Source organism: Brienomyrus brachyistius, chromosome 22, assembly GCF_023856365.1.
Source record: "Brienomyrus brachyistius isolate T26 chromosome 22, BBRACH_0.4, whole genome shotgun sequence".
NCBI classification, from domain to species: Eukaryota; Metazoa; Chordata; class Actinopteri; order Osteoglossiformes; family Mormyridae; genus Brienomyrus; species Brienomyrus brachyistius.
This window is the reverse complement of record NC_064554.1, coordinates 867,921-882,590: the sequence shown is the minus strand read 5'-3', so window position 1 is coordinate 882,590 and position 14,670 is coordinate 867,921. Positions and strand designations below refer to the sequence as shown.

The window sequence follows — 14,670 nt, the reverse complement described above, 5'->3', positions numbered from 1 at the left end:
GTTTTATTGCACGTTAGCATTCCACCGTGTTTTTAAAGACTCGTCACGGCGAGGACGCTGGGTTTCTATCGTACCGAAGAGGCTCTTGAACGGCTCGAACTTGCGGGAGAGCATGTTTGCACAAAGGTGGACTTGTGTGGAGCGAAAATACAATGGTAATAAATGCTTAGGTGTTTAAAGATGTGGCTTTTGCATTAAATAAAACCGAAAAGAAGGAGCAGATCAAAGAAGAATACGTAAATCAAGCGAAATTCATCCCACTCATAAGGAGCTCATTTATACAAGCAGGTGGTTGCAGCCAAAGCACAAATTTCAGTTGTCCTCCATTATATGTAAATTTCATTCATACCCACAGAGACAGGAGAACAGAATGGAAGTAGTTAGCCGTGCCAAAAAAAAAAAAAACTCCACATTAACAATGCTTACACAATGCCAACTTCAATGCCGCAATCGGCCACGAGAGGGTGCTCTTCTGAGCGGAAAGAGATGTCCTTGTGCAAACGAGACATGGGAGTGACACTGCGAGCCGATCATAAAGTGTTGTAAGACTCGTGTTGCCTAACTGACTTGACTGAGAAAACATGCTGTGAAATGAAGGGGGGGGGTGTAATTTGTGGAATTTAATCGAAGGCCCCATGACGTCAAACCAGAGCCACAGGTGGTCCCATCCGTCTGGTGGCACTGATCCAGGGCAGAAGCAGCGTCCAAGCCAACAACTGAGGCCTGTGCAGAATCAGGCCCTGATTTATGAGAGTCGCACGAATCTGCTTAAGGTTTATGATCACACAGCGTAAAACCGTCCCTTTTAATGTCCCAGGGAAGCGTCTGGACAGTGTGGCCTCAATCACCATTTTACAGTGACATTTCACAACTTAATGGCCAGCTGTTTGGAGGCAGCCAGACAACAAGAGGTATTTTACAACCTTGCGCTAATGCAACATTAAGCCAAATGTCACATAATCAGGATATGGAGCGATAAGGCCCTCCGGAGATTGGCAGGGGAAGCTGCTGTTGTACCTTAGAGCCAGGCACTAAACAATACAAATAATAAATGTACCAACAAGAACCACTGACAACTGAGACTCCAAAAGAGCCTTTTCCTGGGGTATGTGTTGTCTCCCTATCGATCATGAGAGACACTTTTCATTTGGCTAGGTGTACGCTAGCAGCCACTCGTCACGATGGGCCAAACCCAGCCGTGTTCCCGCCACTGCCCCTGTGGTATCCAAGCCAGGCCCTTTTTCGCTACTTCATGTCACGATGTTTTCAGGGAGAAGGTAGACGTGGTTCGTTCCGTCCACGTCTCAATGAGTAACATATGTTGCTTGCTGGCGAGCAGTTACACCAGCACTGGCGAGTTGGCCGGTGACAGGGATTTGGGGTTGGGGGGGATGGTATTGCTAGACAAACAGTGAAAGTTTGTCACCTGCCATCTCAGCCCGACTCCCACGCCCAGCCAGACACCCCATTACCCCATTTCCCCAGCTCCCCTGCTCTACTCACCCTCACTCTGGTGGAACACACAGAACCCAAACCTCCCAACAGCTTTCCGTCTGCATGACAGCCCAGCTCTTCACGAGTACACGCGTGTCTATGCACACCACTTGCGTGGGAATGTCTGTGCACACGTGCGAACCGCTTCCCACGTGTCAAAAGGTCTGTAATGTTCTTGCCAGCTGCCATTTGGCGCCGTTTCGGTCAGACGCAAAGGTCAAGCGCCGACAGTGACAGCCGTCTTCGGCCTTGCGGAGGCAAGAATGATGGGGGATAAAATAAAGCCATAAAACAGTGGTGGACTTCGTACTGTGGCCTTGAGCATTATGGGTAAATCGTTGGAGGAGGCCACCACTGCAGGGGAAATGTTACCGCTCCAATGAATCAGGAGGCGGGAACAGTAGAGAGTCAGGCTGGATGAGGAGTTTTTCAAACCTATGTCAGTGTGGCTCCTTCAGGAGCACAAGAGGGTCATCTTAATAGTGGGCTGGGCACAGGCCGCTGCCCAGCAAATATCTCATAAGACTCCCACAACCTTGCTTGCTCAGTACCCCCAATTAGCCACTTGCAACCGCTTGGACTGCTTAGGTGTACGCCTCCTCCAACACCCCACAGTGCAATGTTTATGTTGTAAATACGGGACAAAAACTGCAGTCAAACAGCTTTAGTTTTATATATACAAATATACACAAAAAAGAACATTATGTGCATGATCTTCTGCGAATGAAGTTTACACTCCCACTTCACACAGCCAGGCACGTTCTGGACCAAAGCCGGGCTGGGATTTAAAACAGTAATTAAACATGATAATCTTTCACCAAATAAATAAATAAATATAGAAGAAAGAAGCAGAGGTTGTTTTCGAGCAACTGTAGGGGCGTGTTCTGTCAAGTCCCAACACCACTCTAATCAGCGTTAATCAAAACGTGCTGAATGATTCATATTATCCACGGTTATTCGTCACACGTTCCACAAGCTCACCTGTCAGGCGGCAGCAGAGGAAATGCCGAGGTGTCTCCATCTCACAGTGCATTCTTAACTCCACCGCACAGACCTGCGTCCAGGTGGCTTTCTTACGATGCAGCACTGAGTCACCACAGTGGGGTGTGGGGGGTAGCCCAAAATCCCATATGGAAAATGGCCAGAGAGAATCATTATAAGCTCTGCGAGTTGCTTCGGATGAAAAGCTTGATCCCAAGCAGCTGGGAACGTGAAATGGAACGACTTCACCCTCATAACTTGACAGCGTTTGGTCCTAGCCAGCTCAGACTCCCATTTGAGGAGGCCGACTTGCGGATTAGGCAGAATGGAGGGCCAAAGACATGGGACAAAACTAAACAATTAGCTGGGTGAAAGAAGAATGGAAAAAGGATGGTGAGAGACAGCAGCACTGATAAGGTGATTCATTACAGATACGACAAGGGCGGGGGGGGAGGGGCCAAGGGTGGGTCGATAAGGCAGCAGATAGGGTGGGGGTACCATCTGGAGGTGATAAAGTGACCATGGTCCTTTCAGCGGGCTCATGAAACGGGAGTATCACGCCAAAGCGCAAAGGACAAGCAGGAAAATCCGAAATCTGGCATCGAACGTGAGGGAGGCACAAACTTATACAGTGCATGCAGTCATTGTCTAAGCAGAGAGCAACCGTGCTTTTAATTGACATACACTGCAGAGATCACAAAGGAGCCCATGCAGCAGGCACAGCATGCTGGGATTTGTAACAGTGACACGGTAGACTGGGCAGGATAAGGTGGCTTGTAGACGTTCTCCACCGATCAGCCTCTGCTGGAGGCCAGTTCTGTAAACAAGCCGATCCTCCTCCACCCACGGGGAGTGCTCAGGAGGAGTACAGGGAGCCACCGGCGCTGGGAGGCATGCCAATTACGCCATCGCCCCCCCGAACCCCGATCTGATGGTTGAACTCCACACCCCTCTTGATCGCTGTACCCACGGTTCAGCCCTGAAATACTACAGTGGCACCAAAATGGTGGCCGATTCAGGTGTGCTGCTTTTCCTGCAGGAGCATAAAGATGGCGCTCTCTGTGCAGTGGGGGCACTGCCTCCCTCAATGCCTTTGTCCTCAGCTCTGAAAAGCACCTGGTGAGCTGCCCCGTCTCAGCACGAGGAAACACACCTGGGTGGGTGTGGCCTACTCTCCATTTATATCCAGGCTATAACTGTCAACCAATCACGGTCAGCCCTTGTCCAGCCAATCACAGCACCTGCAGTGAGCAGAGATCAACAGGTGGCGGCCCACATTCTGCTTTGTCCTTTTTTTCTTGTTGGCAACAAAAACCCAAGTTTAAAAAGACCCACAGAGTTGGCATGAAAACTCTCCAAGAGTGTTTGGTCAGTTGAGAAAAGTACCTAGACTCGTCTGTCCTTTTCTTTAACTGACAATCGTTGCCTTATCTTTCACCTGAGAAAGCTTTCCCCTAGCTAGCATTTGATCAGAAAAACTAAAAAAACTAGTGCAAAACAAGGATACACCCAAATTCCAGGAAGAACAAACAAAAGAGAAAGAGCCACCACCTTCTCAGACACGTTTGAATTGTGGTTTTGACGAGTTTTATTACAGTTCACTGTAAGTTTATCTGACTTGTCGCCGACAGAAGGGCGGCTCTGCTTTGATTTACAAATACATGTACATAAATATATAGGTTAGAGGGACAGGAGCAATAAGGAAATAATTGTACTCCTTGTCTGGATTAGGGCTGTTAGCTGTTGTCGCGATTCCAAGCAAATATATTCATGGAGCAATACTGCCACCTGGTGGGAGTTGTGGGCATGTGTATATGAGCTAACACTACCTTTTAACTAATTGCCTCTTTCGCGAAAAGCGCCATCCCAGCTAGCTGTCTCATAATGAAAAAGCACCACGGTAATACGTTGCATAAAAAATATGCTAGCCAAGCTACAGTACATTTGTGCCCTTGAGAGGTAAAGTGGGCTATCCCACATGTCAGTCAAAAATGAGTTTAGTATCCATTATGAATTATTCAGGGTCTATCTATCTTTTAAATATACCAAGATCTGTGCTACCTATGATATATATCAACTGTAGGGTATAGGCACACTGATTTTTTTTTTTAATTTAAACTTTGAAGCTCATTTTCTCAAAACTTTGTTTTTGTGGGATAACCCACTTTACCTCTGAAGGGCACATTTAAATCTAAGCTTTTATGGTCTATAGGCCTATAAAATATTTCTAGATACTTAAGCTTTCCAGTGCATCCCATCAGTGCTTAAAGTGAGGATTAAAAACCAGGTGCGGGTACTCCCCTTGGTATTCAGTACCAGGTGCGGGTACTCCCCTTGGTATTCAGTACCAGGTGCGGGTACTCCCCTTGGTATTCAGTACCAGGTGCGGGTACTCCCCTTGGTATTCAGTACCAGGTGCGGGTACTCCCCTTGGTATTCAGTACCAGGTGCGGGTACTCCCCTTGGTATTCAGTACCAGCAGATATTGAGAGGTGCCGATACTCTGAAGAGAAAAACAAAGTGGTGCTGCTACTGAATACTGGTAAGAACCAGCCCACACAAGCACTGCATCCCACTCAAAGTTACTGGTACTGCTGGGAGAAACTGGTACCGATTTTTTGTATTTTGGGTGGTATTAAAATGTTGTCAATCACTCTGGTTTAATTGCAAGGGAAATTACAAATTATCAATTGGAAAGAGACTATAAAATATCTGCAGAAAAATAGTGAACAGAGAAAATGGGGAAGCGGAAAATCTGTATTATACATTTACATTACGCTTTGCTGTCATAAATTATACACGGTTGATCACATATTAGACAACTAGCACCCACTTAAGGGCACCATATAGAGGGGAAAATAATACACTGAGGGAAGATGTGGCAAACCTGTTTAGAAGTTATGAACTCAAAGCGCTAGTAGCCATTTACCTCTGCTATACTCTTTAGTCCCGCGTGACATCAGAGTTTCAAAAGATATTTTAGGGCTCCCAATTCATGCTCAATCAGTCTTTTAATACTGACACCTCCCAGGTTAGGTGCTCAAGTCCTACCTCTGCTGTGTGGGTATGGCGTTTGCATTTTCTCTCTGTTGTTTCGCCTCCCCAGTCTAAAAAGCTAGTACTTAGTGCCTGTAAATTGCTCTCAGTCTATTACAGTGTGAATGTGCAACCTACACATGTGCCTTCTGCTGCCTGAGAGAGCCTCCAAACCCACCCCACATGCAACCCTGGCCAGGATAAACGAACGGCAGAGCCGTGTTATTAGAAGTCGCATTTACAGACTTTAATATACTTAACCAGCAGGGGGCATCTGTAGACCGCAATATCATGAAGTTTCACCCTTTGCAAACATCCATCCATCCATCCATTTTCCAAACCGCTTATCCTACTGGGTCGTGGGGGTCCGGAGCCTATACCAGAAGCAATGGGCACGAGGCAGGGAACAACCCAGGATGGGGGGCCAGCCCATTGCAGGGCACACTCACACACCATTCACTCTCACATGCATTCCTACGGGCAATTTAGCAAGTCCAGTTAGCCTCAGCATTGTTGGTGTAATCAACTCGATCCAGAGTGTAATCAATCAAGAGTCAATGATGGTCAGCCTTAGCAATCAAGATAAGAGCTGCGGGAATTTCACCCCTTTCACCACTGGAGGGCAGCAGATACGCACAGATACGCCACAGAGACCCTGCCAACACTGCACAGACGGTTTATTCTGTCACTGACAAAGTTTGACACAGCAGAGTGTGCAAAGCACTATAAGTACAGGAATTTTCTAGAATGGATTTTCAAGGCAAGATTGTTTTTTAATTGTGCATCGACAAAATTTATATAAACTCTAGTGTAAAAGTGTGATACGTATCAATTCACTTAGAAGAGAACCATCATGGCCGTGTACCATACGAATTAGAGATGGTGGCCATTTAGAATCTGCGTCAAACTGGGAAAGACCGCAAGAAGATGAGAAGCAGAATATTATATGCTTAGGGGGAGACTGCTAAGTTTGTATTTGAGTTACTGGGTCATTTCTGTGATTTTCACTGGTTGTCTTCTAGGTAGAGCCTATACAAATCAAGTAATACTACTCAAGACCTTCTGTTCCATGAACATCTCAACTCACCTGTAACACTGGATGCTGTGTCTAATGATGATGGCTTTATGGCTCTTGTTCCAATGATGACTTTGTCGCTGGTCACTCACTGAAAGCTCTGCCCAGCAGCATATACAGCATAAGTTAAGTTCACTCCTTGACATATATATTCTTGTGATAAAGCGTCTGCACAACACTTTGCACAGAAGCGACTGCCAAAATAAAAGTAAAATTATTAGTAAATACGGTAAAATTATTATGTCTGAGCCATGTGCCCTCCCCCTTGCCAGACCAGTGAAATACAGATAGCATTCCAATGTATTAAACTTTCTCCAGCCAGTCTGATTTGATGGGATCCCAGGGAGAAGAGTATTGCCAGTCTGGTCATTTTTACAATATGGTTACAGAAAGGGAAGTTTTATGGTTCTGTGCCTTACCGGGAGCTGGGAGGGAGCAAAGATGTGGACTATCTGTGGATCCCTGAAGACCGGGTTGGGAAACGCTGCCTTATTCCACACTTATCTCCTAGGTATCTGACCTGTCATTACATCTGAGGGACAAGTGCTGTGTTCTTTCCATCTGCTGCACTAGTGCAGGATGGCAGGGATGGTGATCAAAGGTGTAACAAGAAGTTCAGGGGCCCCATTACAAAATGTTACCTTGCCATACAGCACAATTTTACATATTCTAGGGCCCCTGTCAAGTGCTGCCCCCCCCCCCCCCCCGAATCTGCCATGGTATCCATGTCCCTCCAAGGCCCCTGGGGGGTGATGTCCTCACCCCAGATCGCATGCTCCCCTTGCTAACTGCCATTTCTCCAGAGGAATGTGTCTGTGGCCACTCCTCTGCAGCTTAAATAGCCGTCACCTTTCATGTACTATATTAAAACGGGAACACAATTATTCCCACCCGCAGGAACGGGTGGGGGCCATACCAAACTGAGCCAATATACACAAACTGAACTGCTAAGTTGAGCAACCTGTTTGCCTTCCCGGTCCTGTGTGTCTATGGATGGATGTGCTGCCCTCTAGTGACTATATGATGAAGGCGTATTGAAACAGCCATTCTTCAAATGGGATTGTTGCTTCTGCTTGGACTGAACCTGACCAGTATTGGGCTGCCGTTCCTGCAGTGGCTCCTGGCACCTATGAAAAAAACTGGCTATTTTTCAATGACTCAGTACTCCCAAGTGTCAGTTATACAACTATTTATATGATGTTCCGCAAACAGGCCAAAGGAAAGGAGGAGATGGAGATAAAAACAAAGAAAAGCATGACGTGATGCTTTTACATAATTTTTTACATCAAGAATCTTCATAAACTAAAATGTCCCCAAAGTGCAGTAAAACCTGAAATGTCCTTACTTTTGGGGACACTTCTTCAGGTCCCCATTTGGATAACCTCAATTTTATAAAAATCTGTGAATGCAATCAAAAAAAAGTAAAAGTGCCAAAAGTCTTGTATTTTGGTTGGTTGCATATGGTTAAGGTTAGGGCTGGGTAGGGGTTAAGGGTGTCATGATTAGGATTAGGGTTTTTCCCATAGAAATGAATAGACGGTCCCCATTTAGATAGGAAGACCAACTTGTATGTGTGTGTGTGTGTGTGTGTGTGTGTGTGTGTGTGTGTGTGTGTGTGTGTGAGTGAGTGGGTCTCAGACAGAGCAAGTTGGGATATATGGCAAAGCAAACAGCATGAGTACAGGTACAACCACATTGTCACCTGCTGCCCTATGTGTAACAGGTTGCAGACTGCTAGAGAACTGAAAACGTAATCATAGTGCGACAACAATTCACAAAAATGGTCAGAAAGACAGCGATACCACTGGCCGCAAGTTTGGACAGGGTTTGGGCTCAAAGTGTCACCCCACTCTTACAGCAGCAGGCATGGGCCAGCCGTCACTAAGCACTTTTACCTAGCTGGTGAACTGGCCATTAACACACAAGACCAGAGTAAGCAATCACAGAGCACTCTGACAGATCTCTGCAAGTAGACCACCAAATCTGGTCACAATAGGTACATGTCATGGCATTCAGCACCCCCTGCTTACAAGGCAGCTTTGCTGTGCGATGCTGTCAGCCTCAAAAAGCCCCCCCGCCCCCCAGCCATGCCTTTTGCTGAGTACTGGCTGCAAGTCACAGGATACAAAGAGACCAGTAATTTATGATTCTTTTTTGACCACTGACACCATAATCCAAAAAAGGGGCCTCTGGGATTTTTACTTTGCAATTTCTGTCATTTGAGGTTTTGGGGAATTGAGTGGTGGGAGGGGCTACATTTTCTAGCGGGAACAACTTCAGTCCACTCGGCTGAGGAATATATAAACTGAGATCCTGAAGAAGACACATTTCTCTGTGGTTCACCACGGATGTCACCCGATCCACTGACATTCCACATTATGGCACGTCCCATTTGCTCTACAAGGCTAGCCTCGTGGGTGCCCATTTAAAAATAACAGGCTCGAATCTGACTTCTACTGAACGTCCTTAAACTGGGGGGCCAAACCTGCCCATTATTAACACAAAATATGCTGGAAGCCTTAGATGCACAGAAGGGGGGGGGGGGAGAGCCCTTGTCTTGTTAGAGAAGAGGACCCCAAAAAAAGGCCCATCTGTTTCACAAGGGCCTGCTCGCTGACACAAAGTCGGCCTTTGTCTTCCCTCCGGGGCCCTAAATAAAGGCGGTCTTGTGTCTCGCGGGGGCTCTGGCCAAGTTTAGATGACACTTCAGACCCTTTTGTAGAGCATGTGTCCCACCGTCAAAGCTTACCCCGAGAGCCACTTGGCAACAGACAGAGGGTCCCTCTTCAGAGGAGAAAGGAGGACTTGTTCCAGGAAGATTGTAATGAAGGAGGAGGTTTTTAGGGGGTCATTGCAGCACACACACAGACATAGAAGGGCACTGTCTAGAGAATCAGCAATAGACGCAGTGTTTTAATGCTACGGAACTGACAGGGGGAGAGGAACAGCGAAGAGTGGAGGCTCCCAGACAAAGGCAGCGAAGCCAGGAACCCCACCGGCATCATGGATACCAATGGCCAGTTACCAGCCTCGTCATCACACAGACAGATAGCAGGGCGTATTTCTGTGCTCAGTTGACAGAGGGGACGAGACCCAACCACCCAAACTCAAGGTAGGATACGGTACTGCTGAAGACTGCAAAATGCATGAGTGGGACACCCAATGCCCTCAGCCTCAAACAGCATATGCTGACCTCTTGCCCTAGTGTCCAGTCTTGGTATTGGCCCAATCCTGAGCCTCAGTGGAACTGCCAGACAACCAGATTGGCTTGAAGACCTGCCATTCACACTCTCAGATCTGCATGCCCCGCCCCACCAGACTAGGGAGTCATCAGCACCCCAACGCCATGCAGAGGAGAGAAGACCACTGGCAGCACAGGTGTGTATAAATCAGCCCTGGAGTTTTACCCATACGGGGCTCTGAAAGAGTGCTGATCTTGTGCGGAGGAAGTCAGTCATAGCCATTTTCAGCCTTCCTTAACCAGAAGATGGAAAGATAGCTGCAATGCAAACACCTCCAGGCATCTGGAACGCAAACCTCAGCAGTGTGAACGCAGTGACCAGCCCAAACAGGTGTCACCCGGAAATAGCTCACCCTCTGGTGAGAGTAGCTGTGTCTGGCTAGCCAGGAAGCCCATTGCAACACAGGATAGGCCTTTATGAGAAGCGCGCGAGCACATGCACACACGCAGAGCAACAGCTAGCTGCTCCCTCTAGGGCACAGAAACCTGTCTGGACATCACATGACCCTTGCTCACCTGGCAGGGTGATAATGGGCGAGATCGCAGTCGCCGTGGTAACCACGGCTCAGCTCAACCTCCACCCCTCCCCCAAGGGTATAGGTTTCACTTTAACATGAAGGGTGGTAGCACCTGAACGACCCCTTAAAGGCTACAGACCATCATACATATTTTAAAGGACACCCAATATTCAGCTACCCGTCCAGGTGTCCCAACGCAATCCAGGGACAATATGCAAAGCATACAGTGAGCATTATGGTATCCAAAACATCCAGAAGACATGCAGAACACTCAACACTGGTTTGCAAAAATGGATATTTCTCCATAGAAATATCTATGAAAGGATTTAGATGGAGATTTCAGCAAACAAAGAGTTCAAGGTGCAGCACACCGTTACCCACAATCCTCATCTGTTATGGATGATGTCTTACATGAATTAAGCCCAGACACTGGTATCTAAAAAGGCCAGAGCAGCGTCGGTAGGTCACATGGTGACACTCTAGCGCTGTATGCTCACAGCCATGACAACACCTTCCACATGTGAGGCAAGACAGCATCAAGAAGAGTCTTCTGGTTTGACAGTCCGAAGCCGGCCCTCTCTCACTCACAGAAATAATTTCTGTTCTGTTAAAGTAAATACAGACAAGCCGAGTGTCTCACCCTTAACATACTGCCTGCCTGTAAGCACAGTCTTTACTGGGATGTCGCAGCTGGCTGTTAATGTCCCCTTTAATGTCGTCCATATTAAGGTTCAAGAGAAAGCTCCACGTGTTTAATTGAATGCAAAGACCTGGTGTGCATAGAGGCAAACATTCCGTTCATGCTGCCCTTTCTCTGGCTCAAAACGTTACCTGGGTACTATAACACCGCTTGCCACAAGGTGAAAAGCCATAGACAAAAAAAAAAAAAAAAAAACGTCTCTGACTACAGTAAAAGCTAAGTTTAATCCTATAGTATTCTGTTACAGTATCGTTTCCCCAAAGACACGCATAACCAGATGAAGGACAATTTTTACAGGCGCGCAGCTTAGAGAGAAGCAGTTACAGCCTTCAAGGGTCCTATCTATTCTATAATAAACCCGGCCGTATTTACAATTCCTCGACTAAACATCATTTTGACTGGCAGCAGTGTAAGATAAAACAGCATCCAGGGTGTGAGAACAGTCAGCTCTCTCACTGCTCACGTCATGGCAATTAAGCAGAAAAACGCTTTGTTTCCCCGGATAATGGAAAACTGTCAGTGCTGACAGGGAAGCACATGCACCCGTGTCTCCGATCCTGCTAGCGCACCCTGGGGTGTCCGCAGTTAACATTGCTTCGGCGGACCGAAATCCATCGGGATTTCCATGCGCAATCTAAGGGGAGGCAACCGAGTGACACACAAGTGTGTGTGTGTGTGTGTGTGTGTCTAATATATTCAAGGTGAATATATATTCAATTTATATATATATATTGTATTAATTGTACTCTGAAAAGCAGGGAATATTTTTTCCTGCTTTAAACGTGACCAGAGTAAAGAAATCGACACATCACTGCGTAAAAATAATACTAAAAAAAAGACACCCTTGGTTGGCGCTGTTTCACCAATATGAAAACTAACGGAACAGAGCGGTAACTGCAAGTGCATACTTCAAATAAAAAATGGAAGGTAGGAAGGTGTCAAGACACCGACCTTTCCGTGAGGTAATGCGCAGATCATTTGACCCAGTTGTCCAATTGTCCGATTCAACATCCCCAACGCATTTAACTTGTTTTATTACACATTGTGGGTTTTTAGGTGCGAGTATTCCCGTTTATGCATAAAAATACATTATGTATGAAAATTACCGGCGATTCCTGGATATAATATTTATGGAAAGAACATTTAAAGCGCTACATAAACAACTATCGTAAGGTCTTTTTATGTAAAACACAGTACATGCACCTCAGTACATACCTGTCAAACAGTGCACAGCATCTTCTATTAATCCAAGATACGTACGTCTTGTATTCCATTATCGCTTAAAACTGATGAATCCCATAGATGTATCCGTTTACATAATCCAAACAATGAGGCTTCGTTCCCAATACAACGGACAAATGGGTATTGAAAGCAGAACCATATATGTAAAAATCCAGAGAAACGGGCAGTCCTAGATATATCTGTTAATAAAGTCCACCACATACTCTGATGAACTGGGCGTCAGTAATAACATCGGACATATTCGGAATTATACGCCCATGTGGCAATTTGTCAGCAAGGAATCCAAGCTGGGAACCAATCTTCTTGACGGCAGCTACTAGGTGATTATTCATGATGTCCCATAATATATGCCCCCAAACGAATGAGAGCCGCTATCTCACCACTTAGGTATCATCCATACAAAAGACCGCTCCACGTGCGCAAAACGGCAATACCTAACAAAGGTAAAAGTGCCAAATGCGGTAAAATATAAAGTTGTGAACGGAAGCTGCAATACATTGGCAAAAATACATCCATACGTTTTGTGGAGCTTAAAATGAAAAGGTTGTTCGACCACTTCGATTAAAATCCAAAGTGCTAGTTAAAATCTTACTTTTCAATCCACTTGCAATGATGATCCCGGAGTAGTTGCGTCCTGTGATGAAGCGTGGTTTATCAGTGACTAGATACGCTCACGGTCCCGCAAACCTTTCTCATGCCCTCAGCAACTTCTCATTTTGGTCGTCTCACGCAAAGGGAATCCTCTGCTAAACTGAGCCATTCTTAGTACGGAACAGCAATGGACACCAGGGGCTTACCTGACGCATGGACGCAAAGAATTGTGGGAGGTGTAGTTCTCCACTCAGTTCATCGAGTCGCAATTGCGTAATGAAGTAGAATGTGTGTATATTTCTATTATTATTATTTTAAAGATGATGGTAATACAGAGAATAAATATAAATAAATGTTTTGTAACTTTTATTTTATAAGGTGAAGTTGCACACACTGATATTGTCCAACGAATACAAACATAGGCTAATGGAAATATTTGTATTCCTTACAAAAACAACACATTCAGCAACACGTGAAAAAGTTTATGTGCAAGAGTTTTAAGCTAAAATGATCTTAATGTATTGCTTAGCATGATACGGCTGCTGGTAATGTACGCTATAGTTTTCGATTCGGTTTTGCGAATGAAATAATAATCGGCTGTCGTAGCACAACAGAAAGTCATCGCCCTCAGTCGCTTTCTTGTGAATGTGCTATTTATATGTGCTTGTTTTGCCCTGATCTCCTTTTTGTCATAAAAGTCTCTAACATTGTAAAACATTAGCAGGCGAATATGATTCCACGGAGTACGATAAGCGGTCTGGAAAATGGATGGATGGAATCTTAACAATGGATTCATGTTAACCAATTATTATTATTAACTGTAAGCAATAGTCCCTAAGTCCATCAATTCACCATTATTCCAAAACAGAAAAAAACAGAAAGGATGTATGTTTTTTTCACTAAATATTTTATCCCGGAGTTCTTAAACTTTGGAGGCTTCTGAAAAGGGGAAAAACCTAATTAAAACGATATTGATCATGTTTTGTTGCATTCATTACGTTTAATGGCATGCTAGGTAATAAATGATATAATGGTAAAACTGCTTAAATGGCCGTAATTCCTTCGCATGCAGAGTGATTCCGGACATTAAACTTTTAAAAAGGTACTAATGCGCAGCCGTCAGATCCCGTTTGATGTCGCTTACTAAGGGATCCGGTCCGTTTTTTATAATACGCCTTTGCTTGGCTCCCGTCCAGCGCAATCCTGGTGTACCTGCAGCGCACGCGATTTTGTCAATTGAAGGCACTTGATTACTTTCTCGTGCGCGGAGTCCAACAGCCTCTTGGAGGTTTGTACATACAGCGTTGCGTGACTAGAGGCCGGGCAGAAAACACAAAGACATTGTTTTCAGCGATCAAACCCCCTTTCTTGTAACAGAACGGCATTCCTGTTTCACATTCCTCAGACGCTGCTCATGTGGATTTTTTCAACTAGTAAAACATGACAACAATATATTAGAATACTATAAAATATATACATATGTATGAAACTATGTAGTGTTTTCTGCTTAAAGGAACCTACACTGCGCGTTACTGTACCGTCTTTGTTTAGTCCTGGGTCTGTTATAGACTTATTTGTCGCTGTTGTGTGGCTTCTCTTCCGTAAAAACCACTAAATGCCACGGAGATGGAAAGGAAAGGAAAACACACATGAAAAAGTAATCGGCTCGATAAAATCATACGAATTTACCCCACTTATTACTGATTAGGTTGATTACATCTCGACCACCTGCGCGACCAAAATAATTATATACAGTGCGATTATTTTGTTGGCTTGGCATGTGCGAGACAGT

At 45.4% G+C, this 14,670-nt stretch overlaps 1 long non-coding RNA gene across 7 annotated transcripts in view; it reads right to left on the bottom strand.

Annotated features, from left to right (window-relative positions):
* Positions 1–13,113, bottom strand: part of LOC125717879 (uncharacterized) — a 46,306-nt gene extending 33,193 nt beyond the window's left edge. The window contains exons 1-4 of one of the 7 annotated variants that reach the window (XR_007384665.1): positions 12,261–13,113; positions 7,006–7,713; positions 6,599–6,686; positions 2,476–4,978 (exon numbers count right to left, since the gene is read on the bottom strand). This is a non-coding gene — a long non-coding RNA (uncharacterized LOC125717879). The remainder of the gene's footprint in view (positions 1–2,475; positions 4,979–6,598; positions 6,687–7,005; positions 7,714–12,260) is intronic. The other 6 variants (XR_007384664.1, XR_007384666.1, XR_007384667.1 and 3 more) reach the window with 6 other exon arrangements.
* Between the last annotated feature and the right edge of the window lie 1,557 nt (positions 13,114–14,670).